This window comes from Crocodylus porosus, unplaced genomic scaffold, assembly GCF_001723895.1.
Source record: "Crocodylus porosus isolate Cpor-Errol unplaced genomic scaffold, CroPor_comp1, whole genome shotgun sequence".
NCBI lineage: Eukaryota > Metazoa > Chordata > Crocodylia > Crocodylidae > Crocodylus > Crocodylus porosus.
This window is the reverse complement of record NW_017728949.1, coordinates 58,839,209-58,856,432: the sequence shown is the minus strand read 5'-3', so window position 1 is coordinate 58,856,432 and position 17,224 is coordinate 58,839,209.

The following is a 17,224-nucleotide window of genomic DNA, read 5'->3' as shown; positions in this document are numbered from 1 at the left end:
GCCCACTTCCTGAGCCTGTCCAGGTCAGCCTGGATCACCCGCCTGTCTTCTGGTGTGGATGCTTTGCCCCAAAGTTTGGTGTCATAGACGAACTTGGCCAGTCCACTCCTGATATATAGCTGTTGCTAACATTTCGGTGCGCTCTGAGGGTGCACAATCTGCACGTGGTTCCTTTAGCAGCCTCCAGATCACTCCGGCTCCCTGCTTGCAACACCTTTGGGAGGTGTGAGAAGCAAATATATAACATTGCCAAATACAAAAAGGCAATGCATCCTTTCAAATACTGTACCTAAGTTATTTCTTATGGTGCCATGTGGCATATATAAATCTTACTGACCTCTTTGCCTTTCCCCTCCTACCTATTTAGATTGTGCCCTCTTCAGGGCAAGGAGTCTTTCACTCTCTCAGTACTTGTACCACATCTAGCACAACAGAGCCCTGAGCTTGGTAAGGAAGAGTAGGTGCTAAAAAAAAATACTATCTTCAGATATAGCAGTGTGTTAATATAGTCACAATGCAAAGCAGAAATTTAGTCAAGACACAGTATTGACTGCCTTTTCCCTATGGATTAGTGTGGGGAAATGAGCTCCGGTGTGGGTCAGCAACTTGAGTCATGGGGTATAAAGAGTTTAAGGACACCGCTATTTCATAAAAGCTTTCAAATGCAATCTGGAAATTTCCATATGAATATTTGAGCTGCCAGTGTGCAAGCGGTGTACGTCCTAATGAATGTGCCATCAATAAGCTGGCCAGAGCAGAGCAGATCATCTGTAGATCTGACACTGGGAATCTGTTTAATTGCTAGATCAAGGATGGACCTTGCTAAAGAGAATTAGCAGTTACAGAAGATTTAACAATCTGGTCTCAGGGGTTGGCACATTAAAGAGTAGCATCGAATGGTGAGAAATACAGTCCTGACTTCCACGGTGTATTAAATTGCGATAGATCTCTATATCTGGCATGAGGAGGGAGGCTTAGAGACTTTAAGGCCATAAGGGATCATTGTGCTCATTTATTCTCATGTCCCGTGTGATGCAAGCCATAGGACTTCTCTGAATGACTTCCAATTTGATGTAGAGCTTCTCTTTTAGGGAGAGCATTCAAAGTTGAAGGACAAGTTTCATTGATGGAAAATCATAGACTCGTAGAAAACGAGGGTTGGGAGGGACATCAGGAGGTCACATCTAGTCCAGCTCCTTTCTCAGAGCAGGACCAGCCCCAATTATATCATCCCAGCTAAGGCTTTGTCTACCTGGATCTTAAACTATTGAAGGAGGGAGAGTGCACCACTTCTCTGGGCAGCCTGTTCCAGTGCTTTACTGTCCGCCTTGTGAGAGAGTTTTTTCCTGATACCTACATTTTTTTCCTAATATCTAACCTCATCTCCCCTTGCTGCAACTTGAGCCTATTTGCTTCTTGTTCTGTCACCTGCCCCCACTGAGAAGAGTCCAGCTCCATCCTCTTTCTAAATCTACTTCTGCCCTGGGTCCAAGGGTTAATTATCTGTAGTGTTTAAAATTTGCTCCTTATTTCTCATCTGAATTTTTCTAGTTTCAAATTCGTTACATTTGATCTTGTTGAATCTTCATCTGGTGGATTGAGAGATCCTCTGTTATTTTCCTTTCCCATGTAGGGACCTGATCAAGTCGGCCATTTCTTGTTGATACCCTCAATAGATGGAGCTTCTGAAGTCTCTCCACAGCCTGGCTTGCAATTGTTTGATGATCGTTGCAGCTCTTCTCTGACCATCTCCAAGCTTTTAGCATTGAGCTGGGGACACCCAAATCCCAACTGCAGTCACCCTTGTACCAAGTATAACTTCTTACTCGGTATTTCCCATTTGTTCGCCCAAGGATCCCACTCGCCCTTTGACCACCAGGATCTCACTGGGATTGAAAAAGACTTCTCATTCTGGAGAGAGTCACTTTTCTCCTAGGATGAAACCCCCCTTTCTGTAAAGATAACCCCTTGTCATTGACTGTAGATGTATGACTTTACATATGACTGTATTCACACAGGACAGGCTTGAAGAAGACTGTTCCATGCCTGAAAGTTTTCTAACGTCTCTCCCAACTATGCAGGTGGTCCAATATGAGATATCACCAAAAAAACTCCTTGCTTCTCACATGTTTCCTGGACCGTCACTGCTATGACAACAGTCCAACCCTGCTACTCTCATGCAAATATTCCTTGTTTGTGCCCATGTGCAAACAATCTAGATAATTGGTGAGACAGTAACCTGTCTCTTCATTAAATACACTGCCCACCCCCATACTGGTAATGATTTTATAGTTTCTTCCAGGTCACTGATAGAAACATTAAGTACCATAAGGCCAGAATCTGATCTCTGCAGGACCCCCCTAGAAACCCACCTGCAAGACCCATCCATTACCTGGTTGATAATGCACTTGACTGCTGTCATGTTGACTTGATATCATTCTAGTTTCTTAGTCCAAATGTCATGTGGTGTCACTCAGATCCTGGACAGAAGTTTAATTGTATGAACAAACACTAGCTCCTTTATCAAACAAACATGTAATCTCATGAACATGCACACATTGAGTAGTTCTGTTTTTTTATAACCCCACACTGAAAGTCATTAATGACACCCTTTTAATTCTTTATTCGTGGAGTCCTGCATCAGGTGATGCATTAATTTGCCTGGGATCAATGTCAGGTGACAGACCTCTAAATTACCCAGCTCATTCTTTTCTGCTTTTTAAACATATTGGTACAACGATAGCCTTCCTCTAAGGAGCTTCACTGGGAGTTCCCAGATTGCCATTTTGTGATTCTTTTTGTCTCTAATATACCCAAATCTCATTTTACTTAAGTCTGGCCACTGAATTCTCCTTGCAGTCTTTTGTCTCCTTATCCATTTTCTACAGACCCTAGCTTCTAAAGTATATTGTTAGATTATAACTACCCCTTTTGTTTTATGTACTAGTTGCTTTCCCTTCCTGTCTAAGCCAGGTAAGGTATCAAACCAGCATAATCTCTCTTTGTCACTGCATTGTGGATTTGGGGGCATTTAGTACTAAGTTCTTTTTTTTTTCAAATCTGCTAATCACATTTTTCTGTTTAGATTCTGCCTCTCAGCTGATTTGGCTCATCAGTGTTTTCAGCTTCTTAAAATTACCACATTTAAGGCACGGATATATATATTACAGGCTTAGACCGTTCTTATTTTGTTTGCACACGACCGATACAATCACATAATGATCGTTAGTCCCTAAGCAACCACTTGATTTTACTTCTCCAATCCATTCCTCGTTATCCAAGCCGAGGTCTAGCACAGAATCCCCCCCGTGTGCATTGCAGTATTTTGAGTTAAGAAATTGTCTACCGTGGTTAGAAAGTCAAAGGATGTCTTAGATTTGGGAGCAGGAGAGCCTTGGCGTGTCACTCAGATTGACACTTCCCGTGGAAACTACATAGAGAGGTGCTTAGGGAGCCAGCGTTTGCATCTGATTTGTGGGTCGGTAGCAGATATTAAGTAGCCCCCTCCCCACCACCGGTGTCTTATTGATTTGACTTTGAATGCTTATGGATGAATGCTGATTTGCTTCCAAATTTTTTTCCAGCAATTTGGATACAGGCATCCCATTTTTGGCAGTGTCATTCCCCCATCTCTTTTGCCCACTTGTTTTTTCCTAACTAGTTTCTAACCAGCAATTTCAACATTTCAGTTAGGTGACTCTTCACCAGGTTTTGGTAATAGCAACTAGGTCAAATCTATACTGGTAAAGTCCTCTTGTTTCTTCCCTAGGTTCCCAGCACTGGTGTGCACACAATTAAAGGATTTCTCCTCTTCATGTTGCTTGGTGTTTGGTTTGCTTCTGGTGTAAACCTTGTGATTTAGTCCTGAGTGCACCTTTTGTCCCACCTTTCAATTCTCCCCCTTTGGTTGAACACCCTCTTGACTAGTTAAAGCAGCCTGTCCCTGGATGCCTGGTTCTACCAAGGAAACTGTTCAAAATATTCACTCCCCTCCTCTCATAGAAGACGGTCTCCATTTCCATCTCCGCAGAACCAGAAACCTCTACCTTGTACCACTTGTTCAGCCAGTGGTGCGAAGTGGCGCCTCGCTACTCGTTAACTCACACCCCGTCCCCAACGGAGGATCGGGCGAGATGCAATGTCTTCTGCATCCTGTCTTCCTTTGCTGATGTCGGAGAAGATCGATCTGAGATCCCCAAAGCGATCGGCAATCTGTGAGGTATCCCCTGAAGGAGCCTCGTAAGTGCTGGTGTGAGGGATGATCCCAAGTGGATCTTGGTTTCTTGACTGCAGAAGCCGGTCCACACTGGGAGTCGTATCTTGTGTCTTGGCTCTGTCTGCCTGGCCTCTGCCGGGCCCTGGTAAAATGGTCTTTCCATTTGTCTCGGCACAGAATGCCCCCCGGATCATCTGCCGTTCAGATGGTTGGAGAGCTCCTTGGGTGGGGGGGTACATTTGATTGCCTCATGCATTGGGCTCAGCAGCCATCCATGGACACATGTTCTGCACAGGTATCCTTCCCACCCTCAGTTTTTAAGTTGAAAACATGATGATAGTGATTGTCTACTTGCAACTGTGCAGGGTCCCTCCTGATCTTTCCCTTGGTGGTCCCGGCCTTTCCTTCCACTTCTGCGTCCACTTGCATGGTATGGTGCCAGGCTCTGGCTGATGTAACCTATAACATTACAAACCTTGAAGCATCCTCTCCAGTTTCTCTATTGTTTGGTTTCTTGGGGGACAACTTATTGTAGTTGATTGGAGATGATGAAGTTTTCCAAATCTGGGTGTTCAAGCACTCTTCTGTAGGTGTCTTTCCCAACCATTGCAGCTCCACGTTTGCCCTCGATACTCAGGAAATCCCTTGTGCCTTCAAGAGGCTCAGTGCAGGTTCCCGCCACCTTTCCAATCCCCTAGTGCTCAAGGCCCTACCTCGCAGGAAAGTCCCCCAAAAGTTGTCTCCAAACTCTCTGAACCTTCCCTGTTTCCAACTCCGATTTGAAAGGAGCCATCTGGATCCTGTACTGAATGTAACATAAATGCTAATATTCAAGGATATTTATAGGTGACATATGGGAACTAGTACATGTAAATTAGTGGGTTTTGGTTTGGATTACACAGGAAAGTTCAGCAAAGCCAGGTGCTTTAGTAGTTTAGTGAACTGGCTTCAAACCTCCGGAGCCACAGGTTCAAGTCCTTCCTGAGTTTATGCCTACCTTTGGTCCCCATGGCAATAAATGCATCATCACTGCCCCTAGGCAGACGTGGAAAGGAGCCCAGAGCTTTGGCCTTGCCCTAGGCATAACTGCCTGATAAGTATTGATGCAGGCAGCATTGTTATGCCAAGATCTGGCAAACACGCTGCCAAGCTAAGACCGTTGGGTAGGGCAGCTGCCTTCCTATCAAGGGTATTGGGGGTAATATTGGAGTGCCCCTTTTTAGCGATAGCTGGAACAATGAAAAGCCACCACCCTGGGACTAGCCACAAGCAATCCTGGGAGTTTCCTAGTTGTCGGATAAACGCAGGAGGAATGGGCTGACTGACTGCAGCCACATAAGAGGAGGAACGTCATGGAGGCATACGGAGAAGGAGGCCTCAAGCACATCCATGGGGCACTTGTGGTGTAGTGTAGGAAGGGAGGGAGCTAAGAGTGATCTTTGGGCAGAGTGCAGGCCGGAGAGAGGTTGTGAGCAAAGGAGCCCGTGGCTGCCGCTCGGTTGTGACTATGCACATCCTGCACAAATGCAAAGAAAGACTCGACTGCATCATCCTAAGACTTCCCTCCCCCTAAAAAAAAAAAATCAGCTAAGCTTTCAAGTTAAAAAGGGGGGAGCAGTATCCCCTATTCAAGGTCCAGAAATGAAGTAGAGATTCAGGCCGACGTTCTGGTGCGAAGTCAAGCCCGCTGCCTCCACCTGCAGTTTGGTCAGACCTCGCCATCCATGTTGGGACAGGAAGCCCAAGGGAGGCCTGAAATCGGGTGGGGGATGCAGGCAGTAACATCTTCCAAGTATCTTCAGGCTTGGACTTCAGACTAAGGCTTTGAGCAATAGTATCCGTTAGCATATCTACCTCTTTTTCCTGTGTTCGCAAGAAGGGACGCTTGTCCCTGCGCCCTCCCCAAATTCCAGTTTGTTGGCTGGAGCTGGTTATGCGGCCATTCGCTTCCTGTCCTAACATGCTGCGGTGCACAGCTGGGCAGCGGGGCGGCTGTCCTCCAGCGCGGGGTGACGAGGTTTAGTGTTCACATGGGGCTTCACCATTAGGCATGCAGGCGCTCGGTGCCTATGGGACGTAGGCGACTCTTGAGATCCGTCTGGAAGAGAGCAGCTGAAGATGCTGCATCTGCCCTGAGCCCTGAGCAATGCAAGGACCATGTTCAGTCCTATACTAGACCAGCGGCAACCCCTCAGGATGCATTTTCTCTGTGAGAGAGGATATGTAACCCCGTCTAGCCCAACTTGTGCCATTTATACCACTGGTGCCTGCACCGGGTAGGAACAGCGCCTGCTCTCAATTTAGATGCGATATTTGCACTCTGGGTTGGAAAGCCCCGGTCCTTGTCTCAGCCAACAGCTCCCAGGTGTATTACATCCACACGAAACCAGACAGGTACGATGCTTGAAATTTTTCAGGCCCGCAAAGGAACCGCGTCCTTTGGCAGTAAGCCCTGTGTTGCATCTGCTCCAGCTAAAAGGTCAACTTGATTTAACACTTTTATTTATGACGGAAGAGACGGCAGCCTGACAGCTTTTACTAACTACGCAGGGATCGGCTGCCAGCAGACTCACTGTGGCCATTACTCTCCTCACCTCTTTAAGAGACGGATGCCTCTTGTTTACAGCCTTGCTTGCAACATTAAATTGCAGCCATAAAGCATTTCACTGGGGGCCCCCTCCAGCTGATGAGCCAATTTTAAAAAGTGCTAACTGCATTGCATGCGTTTCCATCTGCATGGGGAAGTGGATGGGTTTGAATGTCACCCAGGCTTAGAGAGGGGAAGTGGGAAGATGGATTATGTTGGCAGCAATCCATCCATCTGTTTAGCTGCCAACTCTAATGTTTAGTTTTGCAGCATCCCGGTTGTCTTAAATAGTGTTGACCTACAGGGTACGGGTTGGTAAAGGTCACATAGCTCGTTTTCCCCCTCTGTTTCTCAAGTGATAATTAAATTCTCCGAGGTGTTATAACTACCCGTAGTTAGCAATGGCGGGCAATATTTACCAAGGCTAGATGGCATCCTCCTCTGGTGTGTGCAGGGGTGCTGGGCAGGTAGCACTTTTCCTTCTGACAAGTGTTCCCATGATCATGCAACCTCCGTAGCAATTGCAGCTGGTTAATGCATACCCCATCCCCAACAGAGGATGGGGTGAGCAACTGGCTGCTCCATCCTGAGGAGCAGCACACTCCCCCACACACCACTTCTAGCAAGAAGAAACTTGTAAAACACTGCATCCAGAAAGTATAAGAGAGACAAGGATTTCTTAGGGTGATATCTTTTATTAGACCAATGGTGTAGTTGGGATAAAGTTAGAGACGCTTTCAAATGCAAGGTCTTGATTTCATACGTTGGATTTGAAGCTTGTCTAACTATCCCAAATACACCATTGGTCCAATAAACGATATCGCCCTGAGAAATCCTTGCCTTTGGTTAAAAAAGGCAGCATTTTTTTCAGGCCAAAAAGCCGCAGTCTTGTGTGATGTAGGTTCTCTTTTTGGCCCTAATTTTTGCCATCTTAGTGCTGCATGCATGGTTTGTAAGGCAAATGACAATCCCCAAGCTCCTATGTGAGGAAATCTGAAAATTTGACAAACAGAGAAGTGGAAGCCCCAGGAGGTGAAGGGACTCACCCAAGGCCATACGATGTGTCAGTGGCAGACATAGAAATGGCTCTTTTGATGCCCTTTCCAGTGGCACATCTGTGGGGCACGTCTGAGAGCGCCTCTTCGCTGCACAGGGAGCTGCCAAGGCTAAGCTGATCTCAGGAGTGCATTGCATGAGATCTCACGTCTGCCGCAGTCAGGGAAAGGTGCTCTTTTGCATCCCTTCCTTTACCCCCAGCATGCTTCGCAGCCCTCCCCAGGAGGAGAGGCAGAAAGGATGCCCCAATCAGCTGTAGCCTGCAGTGTGACCACCAGGTAGTATTCACCTTCATTAAGCATCAACTGCACGTGAGCAGAGAAGCCCTCTCTACATATCCTGCTCCGGTGAAGCTCAGTGACCTGAGTCCATTTCTCTCCTGCTGATGCTGTGGACTGGGAGCTGTCAGAGAGAGGTCTTGATCGTTCAGGGGATCTCAACAATATTTATAGGCTGAATTATACAGCATGGGGAGAGGTGCATCCCAGTGCAAGGAGCCCATCAGGTGCACTGACAAGTCAGAGGAGTCTCACTCCCTCCTGCATTCAGACAGCCAGGGCATGGCAGGGTGTGAAAGGGAGAGGCAAGCACTTTGGGCCTCTCTGCAGGTAATCCCATAGCCCTGCCTCGCTGCTGCTTGCAAGGCAGTCAGTTCCCAGCCCCGGATCTGAGGCAGCTCGTGGAGTTAAGGTTCAGCTCTATGACACCAGGTGCTAGTCGCGTAGGAGAAGAGCAAGGGGCTCGTGCCCAGGGGTCCAGGGTAGGGAGCACTGCGGATATCATCCTCTCTAGTTCCTGCTCTCTGCCGGGCATTTTCAGGACTTGGTGCATGGATATGGCGTCGGCCCACGGGTGTCTGCGTGGGTGAAAGCAGGACCCAACCTGGGGAGGGCACTTTGGGCTTAGTCCGTTCACTCCCAGCAGCACTGTGCTGGTAGGGGTCAGTCTCCAGTGGCAGAACAGCTGGTTGGAAGAGGACCACGGTCTCTTTCTGAGCCAAAAGACTGGCTCTGCATAGGGTGAAGCAGTACGTAGGAGTTGGATCACGAAGCAGTGGCTCAGCTCACCGTCCCTTGGCGAGGCCGCTCTCTTCATTTTCCTTTTCTGGAAGTGGATGCTTTAGCTCTCCTGGCAACTCCTGTTAATTCCTCCCTTTCCAGGGAAAGTTTAAAACCTTCCCCTGTCCCAGAAGAGTTTGCATTCCCAGGGACGCAGCGTTCCCAGGGACCTTCTCCTGTCCCAGAAGAGCTTGGGCAGCTATTTTGTACCCTCGTGTGCATTTCACACGCCGTCCCCGTTATGCACGGCAGCCATGCCCGTGCGTTCGGACAGCAAGTCCAGAAGGCTGGGCTGCCCTGGGAACGGGGCCAAGGGTGGCTTTAAAACACACCCCCAGGACTTCACTTAAGTCACTTGCTTCTCTTCTCCCCCAGCCCAATATTTCACGTCTCGGCAGAGAGGTGGAAACCTGCTCACCACTGTGATCGGAGCAAGGGAAGCAATGTAAAAGGTTTGCACCAGTTTTAGAAACGCGACTGTTTTTAGCAGCCCTGTGTGAGCTCTGTAACAGAGAGTCGGTTGTATGAATTACGTGTCGGTGGCCCAGACCTACTCACATATTTATGTAGCCATAAACTTCCTTTCTAACCCCACGAACCTGCATTTTGTTTATTTATGGACAGTCCTTATAGCAAAGGAAACCTTGTGTTTGAATTAAGGGTAGGATGGACCAGAACCCAGGCAAAGGCTTCAAACACCTCCCAGCTTTAGGTGCTGTTCTGGCACGTCCTTTGTATTGAAGTCTGTAGACTGAGGATAACAATAATTAGGATCTTTGATAGTCAAACTATTCAGTTAGCCCCTGTAGGGTTGTACTGAAATCACTCTGAAGCTCACAGAACAAGACTTTTTTACTGGCAGGTGGTTTTAAACTTCCCTATAGACGGTAAAGAAATTTCTGTCCACAGGGGGGTTGGAGGGGTGAGGAGAGACTTCCGAAAAGAGCCCCCTTGTCTACCAAGAGAGTTATTCCAAGTTTCTGGGATGGGAAAGATGATGAAGGAGGGCAGGTTTCAGGAGAAGGTGGAGGGGACTGGCAATGAATTATTGTGCATTTGGGGAGGGAGGGGAAAAATAAAGGGCTTTTTTTCATTTTAAATGTTAAAAGCCAGCAGAGCCAGAAGCGAGCTGGTCCCTGGACATGAAAGGCCACCTCTTCAGGGCCTCTAGTAGGGGCAGAGGGGCCCGGTTACAGGTGGCCAGGATAGCAAATACAGATTGCGAGGCACAGCAACAGGGATCTGGGTCTAAGTCTCCCCTGCCACAGGGAACTTTTGGAGGGGTTGACTCCCCATCACATTGCGGCGTAGAGTCCTCCACAGCCCTTTCACAGTACAGGAATACCTCAAACTCTCAGCCCGATCTTTATTTGTAAGGGCCACTCAGATTTCCCCAGCCTGAAAACACACTGCATCACCTCCCATACCATGTGCCCTGTCAGCTGGCCACCTTCCCCTGGCCTTCAGGCACAGGAGACAGCTTGGGAACGCAGAGCCACTCAACACCCTCAAATGCCCGCCCCACAGCCTGTGCAATTAAGCCTTCCAGGCTACTCTGCTGCAGGTGCAATGCAGGCAACGCTATGAAAACCCACTGCCCTGATCTACTGGGTTCACTGGTTTCATCACTGGCTGGCCACAGGGAGCTCTCCAATACTCGTGCTGCAGAGCCACCTCCTCCTAGCCCCTCTGGAGGCCATCTGACTTGGCTGCCCTAGCCTGCCTTTTATATCATCCTAGACAATGATCTTTTTTATCATCCTAGAGCAAAGCCAGGAGCAGACAGAGTCCTGTCTCTTAAAGTAGCCTGTGTCCTGCTAGCATAACCACTGCTGTCTTCCACTGGCATGTGGTTAGGGAGGCCTGTTACTGGCTCATTTTGGTAACGGGACCACGTACGCACCAGTAGTTACAGGCAGCATGGCAAAGGGTAGAAGAGTGTCTTCTAAAGCATCTCTACCTGCTTCAGAAAGTCCCGAGGACTGCTTCGTATCTTTGCTTGCCTTTCTGTGGACTCGTATCTTGGGCACAGCAGCCTCTACCATAGAAATCCTTTAAGCTAGAGCTTAAAGGCAGTGAGATTTTGGCACTGATGCCAGTAGATACCAAATCCAGCCCTGACTGTCCAGCAAAGGAGCTGGTCCTCTGACTCTCACCCTGTCCAGGAGGGTGTCTGCCCCTACGTGCACGTGGTTTGGGATGGATGAACACTGTTGGGATTCATCCTTAATGCAGAGTTCTCAGGCAGCTTTGCCTGCAGCAGGAGAGTTGGGGTTGCTCTTCTCCGGTCTGTTGAGGCCCAGATGGGAGGTAAGAGGATGAGTCCAGTTTAAAGGGCTTGGCTTTCCATTCTTGCACTTTTAGCTAATTTTTGTGCTGGCCAATTTTTGAGCTTTCCTACATCTTCAGTTCTCTCTCCCAGTGGCTGTCCCTGGCTGCAGCTTTTGTTCCTGACTCCTTCAGGAGAACTGATGCCAGTTTCTTTTTGCAGCCAAGAGCTTATGGATAGAAAATAAAGGGCCTCATTAAGGAATGGGATTTAAATACACAGTGGGTGCTTCCACATGTGCCATTAATGCGAAGTGATAAACTCTGGCACAGTTTGAGTCAGCTGCTCCCAGGTGCAGTGTCTGCACATGTACCTGGGACAGCAGCAGTTTGAGGAGCCCCAGGCTGGCAGCAGGTCCGGGGGTCAGCCCCAGGCTCTGGGTGGTGGTGTCAGGTGGTGGAGGGGCTGGCTGGGGCACTAGAGAGCCATGCAGCAGCCAGCCCATGCTCTTGATCCCCCTCGTGCCCCAGCCAGCCCCCATCACCAACTATATGTGTGTTTTTGTGCAGTAAGTAACTGCACTATAGGGTACTATCTTATGGCAGACTTAATTAATTTACTGCACCCTAATACTGGTGCATGTGTAGACAATGATGCTTTACTGTGGAGCTAATTAGTCAACTCCGCAGTAAAGTGCACATGTAGATGCACCCGATACAGTTCCCAATGGCACGGTTTCTGCCATTGGGAATACTCCACCTCTCTAGGTTGAGCTGTGTAGACTCACTACATGCTGAGAATATGCGCGTCCTCCCAGATACATAGGAAACCCTAACCCTGTGAACCCAAGGATTGGAAGGAAGAACAAAAGTCAGTGGCTTGGACTTCATCAGGGATTTTGTCCCACTAACAGGGGTTGAGGGCACGTGGCATCTTGTTGTCCCTGGTCGATGAACTCCTGCAAAATGCAGCAGCTTCTGACTACAGATCTGCCCCTGGGAGTACTTGGAGTCACGTAGCTTGAACCAGTTACATTAGTTTTTCATGTCCATTAGGCAAGCTGGGCAAAGGAGTGGGCTGGATCCTCTCGCAACAAGGCAGTCATTAACTGAGCTCGATGCAGGTTTGCTGAATTTCCTCAGCATGACTTCAAGCTCCCCTGGACCACTGGCAGGCTTGTCAGGAAGTTGTTCCCATCCTTCTCCTTATAATGTGATCACCTTGGGTTTAGTGCCTCGGAGAAAAGAGCCAAGAAGATGGGAGCCCACAGGCTGGGAAGCTGCCGATACAGACTCTGCGAATCAGCTGGCTTCCTGGCCCACCAGGAGGGTAAAACTAAATCCAAGTGTCCAACTTCCCCATGGTGTCAATACCTGCAAATTGGACATTATGCCTTACAAGCAGTCAGGAGGAACAGTTAATAGACTTGGGTAAGCATAGAGCAGGAGTAAATGCTCACTTTTAACTATCCATGAGGTTCTCGTTATAGCAGCTATGAAGAGAAGCGTAGAAAAGTCGGGTTGGAAGGAACCGGCAGAAGTCGTCCAGCAAAACCAATCTTATGGCCAAGTGGGACAGAGATGTGGAGAGAGGGTACACCTCTGGATTGAAAGAACAGCCCCTCTCACCATATGGTCAGGAAGGAAAGAAGCTCATTGAAGTGGTCCAGGATTTTGAACCTGGATCTGTAGATAAAAGGGACAGCTCTGAAATGGGCAGAGTGAGCAAGGCCGTCTCTTCTCTCCCTGGTGAAGAACTTGTGTGTTTGGGAACTTGAGACAATAAACACAGAACAAATGTGACTCTTGTCTCTTGGGGTCTTCCCTCCATATAAAAAGCTTTCAGACTCCACAGTATGTTAAGATATGGCCACATGATCATTATTAGATAAGCACCAGAGACAAAAAGGCCACGCGTCTCTGCCCCTGTGATGCAGAAGGGTCCGAAAACAGTGATTGTGTCAGCTAAGGCACGTCCACTATAGCAATGCAATTATACAACAGTCGTACTTATTTGACGCCCCATATGGATCCCCTTCTTCGGTAGCAAATCCTGAGCAAGAACAACTTCCTGGCAGAAGGGTGTCCAGCTGGGGAAGTATCCAATTAAATTAGAGTGGCTTCGTTATGCTAATATAGTTCTGCCACTGTAGACAAGGAGAAAAAAAAAGTGTCTTCACGTGGAAAACTTGACTTACCCTGCATTTCCTGGGGAGAAAGAGGGCGGTTCGTGGTTTCTAGAGAAATTTGCTGGTTGAGGCTCTTTTCTAGTTTTTATTCTGGTCTTTGACATCGTTCCTCACCGAGGTTTTCCCCACTTGTTAGTCCACACGTGATCGCTAACAGGAGCTTTTCCTCCCCGTCCAAGGAGAGAGAGCAGGTGTTTACAAGAGATGGTTTCCTTCCATCGAATTCGTACAGCCCCTTCGCCAGCAGTCGGCCGCCGTGTTAGCTACCAATGACCGATGTGAAACCCCGCCTGGGTTCGTAGAGGAGAAATGGTCGGAGGAGGCTGAAGGTGAGGCTCAGCCAGCTATGGAAAATCTGGCTGGCTCAAATAAAGCAGGTAAAACCTTCAGTCTCACAGGAACACTGTTAACTAGACAGGCTAGGTTTAAATTAATGAGATTATTCCTATCTTTCTTGTACGCATGCAGTATAGGGCAGGATGCCATCTTTGCAGTCAGTTTGGAAGTGCAGTTTTGCTCTCAAATGTCTCTTGGAATTGAAGTTAAAGAGCATCTATTCCTAAATCAGTCTGGAAAGACAGGGACTTTCTAACTGATCCATTAGTAGTATGTCAGTGGACACATTAAATTCCCCCGGGACTGTAGGAGAGTGCAAAATCCTGGGGGGTTTTTTGCAAAATCCTGGAATCCAAACTCATGGTAGAGATGGTATCTTTTATGAGACCAACTAGATTTGTGCAAAATAAAAATGTCTTTAATTGCAAGCTTTCGGGCACAAGCACCCTTCTTGAGGCATTGGAGAAAAGTTTGTGAAAGGTTCCCTGGGTCAAAATGAAAGTTCATATTTCAGAGGAGACCTGAAGGTGTGTGAAATCCTTGCCTTCCTGAAATCAGTGGCACAACTCCTAAGTTTGCATCCGGATGGGGGGAAAAAGAAAAAACCTCAGCGACGTGAGTCTGCACAAATAAAGGAACTCGGGAAAAGAGAGAGGTATTTCGCCGTGCCAGCCTGAAGCGGGGCAGAAAGCAAGGCCTAAGCTTGTGCCTCCCTGAACGAGGATCTCTAAAGGGCCTCCCTGCCCTGCCTTCTTCAGCAGAGAAAGAGAAGCAGTGTCAGCCCCCACCGCTGTCAGTAGATGAAGGGCTTGGCCCCCCCGGGGAATATGTTTCGAGATGGGATAACGGGTAGAGGACTCCAAGAGCATATGTTCGAGGTCAGAGTGTTACCCCGCCATTCCCCGCCCCCCCATTCAAGGACAAACTCGAACTTCCCCAGGGGCTTTTCTCTCTTGATTTTTTTTTTTTTTTCTGGCTTTCTCTGAATTCCCACCAACTCCATGGGCTGTCCATCAATATCGCCATAGCAACGAGAAGTCATTTAATGGGATTCTGCCCATAGCGTGCGAGATCCTGCGAGCTGCTGAGCACATCCCGTGATCTGACGAGTGCTGTCTGCTCCCATGAGTGCCGGGGAAGTGGAAAGGGCTCCGGACCCCAGCAGGATGAGATCCCCCATCCCCTCTGCATCGCTCCGCGTTGCAAAGCATGGCCTCCCTCCAGCCAGGCAGGCATGTGTAACACAGGAGTTTATGTGCTAACGAGGCAACGCTGCCAGTAAAAGCCTGGGCAATGCTCACTGCTCCGGGAAAGTCATGCCTCGCCACTGGGGTTGCTCGCTGGGGAGAGACGCTTTGCATTATAAATAGGCGATTTCTCCTGGCAAACTGGAGGGAACTGAGAGCAGAGCAACGGGACCAGTTCAGGAGCTGGCAGGGCCAATTTTGGAGGAGAGATAAAAGAAGCAATGTCAGACTGGGTTAAATGGTGACTACGGGAGCCGATTCTCAGCTGGGGTAAATCAGCATCAGCTGCAATGCACAGATTTCCATCATCTGATGATCTGGCTCCTCTGGTCTGTGCTGGAATGGGGACGGGTAGAAGTAGCCCATAGGGGCGTAGCAAGGGCTGCGGAGAGGAAAGCGAGTAAAGGAAAACGCCAGCTCTCTCCCTCTCAACCCCAGTTGGGCCACGACCTTCTCCCGTGGGACGTGGCGGGCACATCCCATTGCTGGACACATTGACTCGAGCTCTCGGGATGTCTCGGATGGGTCCTGCATTCAGAGCGGCGGGGGGGTGGCAGCCCATTAGATCCTCCTTGTTCCTGACACTGTTTCAGATGGCTGCAAAAACGCCCGTCCATGCCAGCATGGATCCTGGAGGCAGTCCAGGGGATTTGCAGTGTTTTCGGGGCCAATGTTAAAGCTCACATCCTCTCAGCGAGCAGGATGAGGCCTGCCATTCGTACGTGCCATTGCTTTCCCCCTGTTTGCAAGCTGGTAGGGAGGAAGCCCAGAGACGTTATCCATCCCGGACGCTTTGCAACTGGTCCTGCTGGCGAATCGGGCACGTGGATTTGGTACAGATCCAGTCGGAGGGGCTTCCCCTTTGCAGCACCAGGAAGTGGTCCGTCCGCACGCTCGTGAGACGCGGGGTCTCTCCACGGACATGATGCGCTTCCTCCCGACCCGCAGCACCCTTGCCGCCACCGTCCTGCCCTTCTGCAGTGCAGGCCGCCACCACGATCAATACGCCAGAGTGCGATGCAAACAAATGGGTTTGGGATGAAATCATCAAGCTCACTTGACCTTGTGACCTAAGATACATTTTTTAACACGGCTCCCCACGTCCTCCAGGGTCTACTTCTAAACTCACTTAGGACCTGATGCAGCATCTTTTGATGGCGGTGAAATACATCCATTGATTTTCGGGGGGGTCTTGGCTCACAACGCTATTCCAGAGCAATTTAATTTAAATCACTGGAAGTGCATCATTTTTTTTCTATCCCCCACTGACAAGATCAGAATTACGCTGTATGTCTTCTTCTCCCAGGGGACAAGTATAATAACCCACTGTCCATTGAATCCCCAAAATTAGAGATTTACAGCCACGCTACAGAGATCCCCCGTGGAAAAGTCCAGGTCAACAGGAACCGTTGACAGAGATCTTTCCAGTTATCAGTTTTCTATCATGTTAAATCTCACCCACTTGCTGTGAGTTGAAGTGTTGACCTGTGACTCTCGCTAGACATTCGCACCAGGAAAGAGGAATTTATTTCCCCATTATGGGGGTTGGACAGATCTTGGTTAGCATTGAAGGGTTTCAACGAGAGGCTGGGGAGGCCTTTGGGGAGGGAGCAGCAAATCCTCCCTTGCAGCAGGAGGCTGGACTAGAGGACCCGAGAGGTCCTTCTGACTCCCCAGGTGGGAACGTACTGCTAATAGCCACCATATTGCTAAATTTAGGAGAATAAGAATTGTGAATCCAACCCCTCAGGACAGGAGTTTGGCCCTAAATAGGTATTTTTAAACTCCCTTTACTTTTTAACTTTCTTCTACGTTTTCACTCTCATCCACCAATGAGTATGTGAAAAACACACAATAAAATTCAGCTTTAAATCCACCCAAATACACTTACCTCTGCTTGACTACGCAAACAGGAACTGTTCTTTCCTCCCCTCCTCTTCCGTTTCCTGTTCCTGTCTTCACTTCCATCTTCTTATTCATCTCCTAATGCTCCCATCGTGTGTCCAGTGTCCTGTGTTCTTCCAGACCGCCTCTAAACCAGGCATGGAGAAGCAGGGCAAGATTTTGGAAAACTGAGATGCATCCCCAGCCATACCTCAAACACCACCTTGAATTAGGGGCAGGTCATGTCAGACCAACCTGATTGCCTTTTTTGATCAGGTCACAAAGGCAATGGATGCAGGTGTCGCCGTGGATGTAGTCTTTCTGGACTTCAGCAAGGCCTTTGACACCGTCTCCCACCCCATCCTCATTAAGAAATTGGGTGA